Source organism: Arvicanthis niloticus, chromosome 9, assembly GCF_011762505.2.
Source record: "Arvicanthis niloticus isolate mArvNil1 chromosome 9, mArvNil1.pat.X, whole genome shotgun sequence".
Lineage (NCBI taxonomy): Eukaryota > Metazoa > Chordata > Mammalia > Rodentia > Muridae > Arvicanthis > Arvicanthis niloticus.
In genome coordinates, this window is record NC_047666.1 from 82,873,262 (window position 1) to 82,882,400 (window position 9,139).

The following is a 9,139-nucleotide window of genomic DNA, read 5'->3' on the forward strand; positions in this document are numbered from 1 at the left end:
ATTAGCCCGAAGCTAAACTGGCTGCTGACTGTAAGAGTGACCCATTGAAAGGAGACTACCAGAAAATGAAGGGGAAGAGTTGTTCCTTACACCCGTGCAGAGGGCTTTTACTATGAAGAGGGGGTGAACAGAAGGGAAGAATTCATGCAGTAGCTCCTGGCCCCTGTCTGGTTCCAGGAGCATTGCTGAAAGCACACCAAGGTTGACTAACTTTTCTCAGACCCCAGGGCTTCTCTTCATCTTGCACAGAACACCCTCAGACGATGGCCTGGCTCCACACCAGCCCAGAGGAGGAGGCCAGCCAATAAGCAGGAAAAACTCCCAAATTGTAACTTAACAGAGTGATCTTTTTTTTTTTTTTTTTTTTTTTTTTTTATTCCCAAAATGTGTTTTCCCCAGTCCATGAGCACAGACCTGTGGTTTTTGTCTCCCCTGGCTTTACAGCCTCTGCCTCAAGCCAAGAGACTTGGCTCTGCTTCCCCCTGAGTCAGAGTCTCGGCTGGTAGCTGAACCCAGGAAGCCCTGGCCCCCACATCTCTCCCTAGAACCACCAGACCACACCGCCTCCTGTGCTCCCAGTCCTTTTGGCCGGGTGTCCTGCCTCCTCTTTGTTTGCAAAGCGCCGTCTTACGTAACTCCAGAACCTACTAAATACTCCATTGTCTTCCACTTGGGAGCACTCAGAACAACCTATTACTGACTTATGACTTATCACCAAGATAGAATCTTTTGCCCGCATCTCCTCAGCCCTTGGAACCAGCCTCACCTGCCTCACTGCAATCAACAGCGAGGCTTAATGCTTGTGGTCTTTGGGGAATTACAGGGTTCAGTACAAGGCGCAGGGAATACAAAGGCAGGTTCACCCATAGGTCACGGTGGTTCGCTTCGCTCAGGCCGCACAGGAAGGCCATTTGTAACTCAAGACCGAGGCGGGCATAAACAATTCTGATCTGATTATTCCTTTATAATCTGATTTTGATAAACAGCTGATGAAACGGGAGGTGTCTTGGCCCTTGGAGAAGAGATACCCAGGCGGTATAATCAAGTTCTCTTATCTCACCAGGCAAGGGTTGATTTCAAGACTCCTATTAATAGCTCAGGATGGCAAGAACTGTGACCTCTGCCCTGGATCTTCCAAGCCTTGAGAGCGAAGTGACAGCAGCCAATTGGGTAAGGTCTCTTCGCCCATCTTTATTTTCTATGAATCTCTGATTGGCCCTACTGGGGATTCTAGTAATTACTGTAAGCTGGCACCTCCAGAAGGAAAAAAAAAAAAAAAAAAAAAAAAAAGACCTCTTAGGATTCAATTAAAAATTAAAGGGACCTTTGTGTGTGGTTACCAAGGAGCTTTCACAGTACAGGCGGGGTGTGACCTGCATGAATCAAACACTCGCAGGTGACATTTCCATAGGGTTCTGCCGCCTCAGCAGCACCAGGAAGAAAGGCTCGTGAAGGGAGGGGAGAATACGCTGTCGCTGTCTCTTCCCCCACAGATGTGGTGCCACGGGCTTCCATTATTTCTTTCTCCTGTGGGACCAGCTAGTTGTGTGACGGGGGTCAGGCAGAAGTGTGCTTCTTTCCTCTGGCCCTAGGCAAGGCTTTCGGGCCGGTGGAGTGGGCTGAGTTTGGGGGACAAATGAGCTTCAAAACAGAGACCTCAGAATCTGGAGAGATGGTTCAGAGTCAAGGTGTTGTCTGCCTTCTCAGAGGTCCCGACTTGGGTTCCCAGCATTCCTATCTGGTAGCCTCTGGGAATCCGGCGCCCTCTTCTGGCCTCTACGGGCATACAAATGCATATACTGGCTCAGACAGACACACTCAAAATAAGTAAAACTTTTTAAAAAATAGACAGCTAAAAGAATCTTCCCATCTGGATGATAAAAGAAAGATTTTCTAAAGGATTGTTGAAGACCCGTTGAACAACTGTTGGGTTGAAGCTTCTTGCAGGAATAATCCTCATATCTTACAAGGCAAAAATCTCAGAGCATCTAATTTGAAACGCCTACCCTGTGCAGTAAGAGGAAATCTGCTGACTCTGATACCTTCTTTCCTGAGGACAAGTTGAAGTTCACTTAACAGGAGGTAGTTAGGCTGTTTTGGTTTTATTTGAATATGACTTTGCATTCCCAGATGTGGCTAGGTACAAGCAGAGCTGCACGCGGCTTGGGGAGGTGTCTTAGAGATGTCCTCATTCCCTGCTGTCTGGCCATGAACCGGGTCCGTAGACATGAGTGGAAGCTCTGGACTGAATGGGTGTGACATGGAAGAGATCCTCACAGGGACTTGGGGAGTGTTTATGTCTGGAGGATAGACACCATCCTCTGAACACCCCTCACATGGCATTCAGCTCTTTCTGCAGCTGCATCATTCCCACGGCACCCAGGAGCTGTGAAATGTCTACTGCTAAAAATCAAGGGGTTTAGCAGGCCAACCGAGATGTCAGATGTCCCCACTGCCAACAGAGATGTCATTGGATGTCTCCACTGCCCCTCTTCTATATTTGTTTCCTATTGCATATGTGTGGGTGTTTCCCCTGCATGTGTGCCTGTGCACTATGTAAAGGCAGTGTGTCAGGAGGGCAGAATAGGACATCACATCCCCTGTAACGAATTACAGAAGGTTGTGAGCTGCCATGTGGGTGCTGAGAAATGAACCCAGTCCTCTGAGCAGCAGCCAGTGCTCGTAAACACTGAACCATCTTCCCAGACCCTGTTCCTCTTTTTCTTTTTGTCCCACAGTCTCTTCTTATCTCAAAAGCACTTTGACTTAGGGAATAGTGAAGATAAGATCAAAAATTGTGGATTTAAGGGACTTTAGTAAAATACTAAAATCAAAATACCAGTAGAACAATATACATTTAAAGTAATATGTCACCTAATGGTCTGCAAATATATACATATATATGTTATATGCATACATATGTACATGTATATACATATATGTATATACATATATACATACACACGTGTGTGTATATACATACATACATACATATGTACATGTACTTTTTTTCTCAAGACAGGGTTTCTCTGTGTAGCCCTGGCTGTCCTGGAACTCACTCTATAGACCAGGCTGGCCTCGAACTTAAAGATCCACTCGACTCTGCCTCCCAAATACTGGGATTAAAGGAGTGTGCCATTACCACCCATATAGCCTGCGTATTTTAACACATAAAAATAATATGCAAAAGCATGTAGTTTTGGGAAAGGCGCACATGGTATTTGGAGGCTCCCTCCTCTGTATATGAACTTAAGAGGCCATCCCTGACAGTTGTTCTGTGATAATTCTGGAATCAAACTGTGTCTGAATTCCTGTGTGAGCTAGGGCGGACCTTTCTTTGTACTTCCTCTTTGAGCCTCCCCCGAAGGGTGATAAAGATGACTTAGACTGGTGCCCACAGCCACACTGTGTGAAGGATGTTGATGATGGTGGTGAAGTTGGTCACGGAGATGTTGCTGCTGATGGTGACTGTGATGACCAGCTGTCAACTTGATCTGGAATCAACTAAAACACAAGACACTGGGCACTCCTGTGAGAGGTTTTCTTGATCAGATTATCTAAGGTGGTAAGACTCATCCTAAATGTGGTGTTGACTTCCTCTGGTCATCCAGATAAAGGGACGTGGATGAAGGAAACAGCTTTTTGCCTGCTGGTCCTCATCCTTGTTGGCAAGTTCATCTATCCTGTTGCTGAGGCATTCATTCACCAGTATTAAAACCAAATTATTCTTTCTTTCTTTCTTTCTTTCTTTCTTTCTTTCTTTCTTTCTTTCTTTCTTTTTAAAGTTACAGTGGCATTTTAAAAACTTATTTATTTCTGTTTCATGCACATTGGCGTTTTGCCTACATTTATGCTTGTGTAAGGGCATTGGATCCCTTGGAACTAGAGTTACAGACAGTTGTAAGTTGCCATGTGGGTGCTAGGAATTGAACTCTGGTCCTCTGGAAGAACAGCCAGCGTTCTTAACCACTGAGCTATCTCTCCTTAGAACCTAGGGCTGAATTCTTAAGGATCTCTCTAGGAAACCTCTAAGCCTTCAGCACCTTTCTGGGACTTCTGAGGCATCCAGCTTCATGGCCCAAGAAACTACAGGACTCTTAGCATCTCCAGTGAGAGACAGTCATTGTTGGATTAGCTGGACAGTGTTATGTAAGCTACTGTACCCGGTGTGTGTGTGTGTGTGTGTGTGTGTGTGTGTGTGTGTGTGTGTCTCCCTGGCCAATATACTAATGATGGCGGCAGTGAAGAGATCTGTGGTAACCATCTTCGTGTTGAAATCACAGACACAGCGGGAAGTCAGAGGAGCCCTTTAGCAGAAGGTTCTCTGGCACACCATTCAGCCACCATAAGCACAGTTGGTTTCTGTCTTCTGAAGTTGATAACCAAGTCGCAACTCTCCTCTCTGCTCCCTGCAAACACGGCCCGGAATTCTGATGATTGTCTTGTGCTTCTTCCTCAGAGGTGCTTCCTAATCAGTGAAGAAAGTGAACCAGAGCTTCCCAGCCCTGGCATCTGGAAGCCCAAGGCTTGGTGCCCTTGGGGAGCAAAGCCTTGCCAGATGCGTGGAGGCTGTTAGATAAGCACCCGAAGACCTTTCAGGGACTGAAGAGATAACTGCTTGGAAGGATAGCCCTGCCACCTCTGCTCTGGAGGCCCTGGTAGGTCTGTGAAGAATTTGCATGGATTTATATGAGCCCTGTTTTTCAAATCCAGCTGGGAGTATTATGGTTTGGATGTGAAATGTTGCCCACAGGCTCAGGTGTTTAAACACTTGGTCCTAGTTGATAATGCTGTTTTGGAAGGTTGTAGAACTTTAGGAGGTATGGCCTCTCTGAATGAAGTAGGTCATGGGGGTGGGAGTGGGGGTGCGTAAGGGTTCATAACCATGCCCCATTTCCTGCCCATTCTTGAGTCCTGACACCTGAGTTAGTGTGACCAGCTGCCTCATGTTCTGGTTACCTTGCCTTCCCTTCCCTGATGACTCCCTCCCTACCTAAAGCATGAGTCAAAGTAAGTTCTCCCATCTTTAGTCACACTTGTCTGTTATTATGTCACAGCCGCAGGAAAGTAACTAATACGCAGTCACCTTCTTCTTACTCACTGTTGTCTCCGTCCCTGGACCTTGTACAGCTGTAGTAACTCAGATCCCATAGTGGGGCAGCTATTTGTGAAAGCCCTACTAAGGACTTTCCTGGGCAAACCAGAATTCCTGGGCATCTAGACAGTCAGTCTCAGCCCTGGAGTCCGAGACACCCTTTCCGAAGTGTTGCCTCAGGCCACATTGCCTTCCCAGAGGCACTGTGGTTTGGAGTAGGAGACAAACTATGCCAGTCCTGTCTGTCACAATCTAAACGTAGAGGGTTGTGAATTTACATCCTGTAGACTCCACAAAGCTGAAACAGATCAGCTGAAGATTCACAGCACGCTTGTGAATGAAAAATAGACGTTAACACATCACTGTGTAGCAATGGACGGAAGAAGGCCCACCCTTCCACAGGAGTCTCATGGAGCTGACTTGACCATGAGCAGACTGCATAAGGTCAAGGGGCATAGCCACACCATCACCACCCCCAAGAGAGCTGGCTGCCTCCGTTTTTTCTTTCAAAACCAAACTATAGAGGAGGATCCACAGAATGAAAACCCTTAGACACCGGACGCAAGCATTTTGTGCTTGTTTCACACAGATCACAGCAGCAGTTTCTGACGGAGAAAAGGTCTGTCAGGTTCCCCTCCTCCCCGCACCCCCTCATTTCTGTTGTAGTACATATATTACCTCCATGCCTCTCACCAACTTCTTCAAAGAAGGAAGGGTTGTTTTAATTCCTGATTTCAGAGATGGCAGATGTCACAGCCAACTCTATTAGTTCTGGACCTGGGTTGAGGCACAGCATCACGGTTGCAGGGTTGTGTGGCAGGAACTGCATGATGGACAGGAAGCAAGGAAATGGGGTGTGGAAAAGGCCAGGACAGGATCTAGTCCCCAAGAACACCCTGTTCATGGACTCATTTTCTTCAAGGAGGCCCTGCCTACTTCTTCCCAGTCTCTTACAACAATAATAATACATCACATTGTGAACCTGTTAAGGTATCAGTTCATTGATTAGGTCAGAGACCCTAGGACCTACTCACATCCCCAAGTCCATCAGCTGGCAATCGAGCTTGACAAGAGGATCCTGTGAATACCCTTCATATTTACACCATAATGGAAGGCCACGTGAAAGATTGAGTGTGATACTTCCACGGGGCACTCAGGACCCTGAAGGGGTCACAAATTGCTTTGTAAGAGGGGCTTCTGGCGGGGTCTAATGAAATTAATAGATTTTAATACATATATTTTAGAGACAACATTTTTCTTTTCTACACCCCCATTCATATATGAGAGGTGTAGCTAGGACCTTGACATAAAGCAAAAGAGACATTTTTTTCTCCCAAGTTTTTTTTTTTTTTTCTTTTCAAGTTTCGGTCTTGTTACTAATAGTCTAAGGTTGTTTTAAATACCTGTTTGAGTTGAGAAAAAAAACCAGTGCAAAACCAAAAGGAAATATTATTATAATCTTTAGCAAATTCCTACACCATTTTTCTTAAGAGGAGAATGATCCTTCTCAATCTGATATCAAGGCTGTAAAGCAAGAAGATTCTTAACCTGACATGTTCATTTTACACAAGATCAAACAGGACAGAGTGGAGACTGTCTGCACAGGGTCATTCAGCTCCAACCTCACCCTGATTACCCAGTGTAGACTTATGCTAAAAACTGGCATGTTTTTCCTTTCCTTTGTTTTTATTTTACCTTGGGAATTTAAAGTGTCTTCCTGTTTGTCTGGAAGCTGAAATTAGGCACAGTCAATCTCAGTAAGCTCAGAATTCCCGGTCTGTGTTCCCGGGACAGGGGCTCAGCCATGTGCCTTCTAAGGACTCAGTGGTTCTTCTACACGGATTCTAGTCATTAATCCATGGACATTTCTCCTCATTTGTTTTCTTTTTCTTTTTCTTTTCTTTTTCTTTTTCTTTTTCTTTTTCTTTTTCTTTTTCTTTTTCTTTTTCTTTTTCTTTTTAAATAAAAGAAAGTTAAGCAGAAGTTTCCCATCTTGTCCCAGACCCAGTGATTTAGAGTGGAAGTTGAGAAGGGTGGCGAGATAGTGCAGCATCTACTACGGAAGCCAAGCATCACTGGTGATCTCTAAGAGGCAGCATTTTCTTTGGGTATGTCCGCCCGCTAGTGTTGACACATTGCATTGGCTCCACCACTACCACGTGACCCCACCACCACGTGACCCTGCCCCCAGCAAGCTTCTCCTCTGCCTCACTGTGATTCTTTGGCTGAAAACAGTCTCCTTCAGTCCATTTGCTGAGACCTTTGTCTAGGCTTTGCTGCCATTTTCTAGCTGTTTGCAGTTGGACAAAGTCCTCAACTACTCTGCCTGAGTCCCCTCACTCATCAAAGGAGGGGATTGTGACAAGAGTATAAGCGCTTTGTGAGTGCCTGGGGGTCTTACATGGGCTATCCTCATCACCCGCAGGGAAGAGCATCTGGAACATCCTAAGAGTGCAGACTTCGTTTATTATCATGACTCCTTTACCAGTCTTGCTTCCCACCCCACATTTGAATCTGAAGATTTGGTCCAGAGATGCAAGAAGAGAGGATCCCGTTGTGATGAATGATGAGGATCGAGAGAAATAAGGCAGTTCTGAGTTGATATAGCACCACGGTTGGTCCTTTTTCTTCTACCTGTATCCAATGCACACAACTCTGACGTGCTTCATTTAATATAGGGAGCAATCTCGGGGAATGGAGAGATGACTCTGTAATTAAAGTACTTGCCTTGTAAGCAGGAGAGCTGAGTTTGATACCCTGGAAGCCACAGATTAAACAAACCAACCAGGCATGGTCGTATGTGCTTATAACCCAAGTGCTGGGGAGACTTAGACAGGCAGACCCTTGGGCTCACTTGCTGTCCAGCCTGGTCTAATCAACAAGGCTTAGACTAGTAAGAGACCCTGTCTCATGAAGCAGGGGAGGCAGTGCCTAAGGAAAAACATTTCTGAAGCCAGTGTGTCCTGCCGTTCTCACTAGGGCAGAGCTGTGGCCAGGGATGACAGTTCTTCTCATTGTCTCTTTGTAGAAGGAGGGTTGGCTTTTAGCCTTCGTCATGCTGCCAATAGGCATTGGATCCACCTGCATAGGTCTGGTTGTCAAAGTTAAATGTCCTCTAGGGGACAATGCATTCGGACTTCCAAGGAGCTCTGGGGTTCCCAAGCCAGCCTTTCTCGGCCGTGTGCAGAGGATAAGTAGGAAAGCAGAAAACATGTCTTCTGCAGCCATCCTTCTGCCTTGTGTTGGTCACTCAGGAGCTATCACTCAGAGTCTAAGAAAATTAAAGCTAGAAGAGAGACTGCCTTAGGTAGAGTTTCTATTGTGAACAGACATCACAACCATGTCAACTCTTATAAAGGACAGCATTTAATTGGGGCTGGCTTACAGTCTCAGAGGCTCAATTCATTATCATGGAGGGAAGCATGGCAGCATGCAGGCGGACATGGTGCTGGAGAAGGAGCTGGGTGTTCCACATCCTGATCCACAGGCATCAGGAAGAGACAAATGACTGAACTTCCCCAAAGCCCACTTCCTAGTGATGCACTTCCTCCAGTACGGCCAAGCCTATTCCAACAAGGCCACACCTCCTATGGTGCCAGTCTTCAGTCTACAGGGGCCATTCCTACTCAAACAACCACAAGGACCTGGAAACAATTTCCAGTGACAGTCAACTAGACTGACATGGATACATTCTGAGGGTCATTTAATACCAGGGAGGAAAAGAAACTGAACTAGAAGTGGGGGGCGGGGGGAGGGGGTGTTCACGCTGCGGTTTACACCTGCTGGTTCTGATTTTATTGTCTCTCTGTTACAGACACTGGGGCAGCACAGCCAGCATGCACACTGACTGGAGGGTGGTGGGTGTCATTGACCATCGTTGGCCACTGTTGGCTGTCATTGGTCAGCATTAGCTATCATTGGCCCTTGTTGGCTGTCCTCGGCCGTCACTGACTGTCCCTTCAGAACAGCTCAGAACATTCTTCACCTGTTCAACTTAAAAATAAATTTGAAAAAATACTTGGCTCCAGCTTATCTTAGCAAGTG

General features: G+C 46.2%; 1 long non-coding RNA gene across 1 annotated transcript; it reads left to right on the forward strand.

The window, feature by feature from the left end:
• Nucleotides 1-856: 856 nt before the first annotated feature.
• On the forward strand, nucleotides 857-8,849 carry LOC143443436 (uncharacterized). The gene is made up of 3 exons (XR_013112394.1): nucleotides 857-1,170; nucleotides 4,460-4,658; nucleotides 7,521-8,849. It is a non-coding gene; the product is annotated as an uncharacterized LOC143443436 (long non-coding RNA).
• The last annotated feature ends 290 nt before the right edge of the window (nucleotides 8,850-9,139 follow it).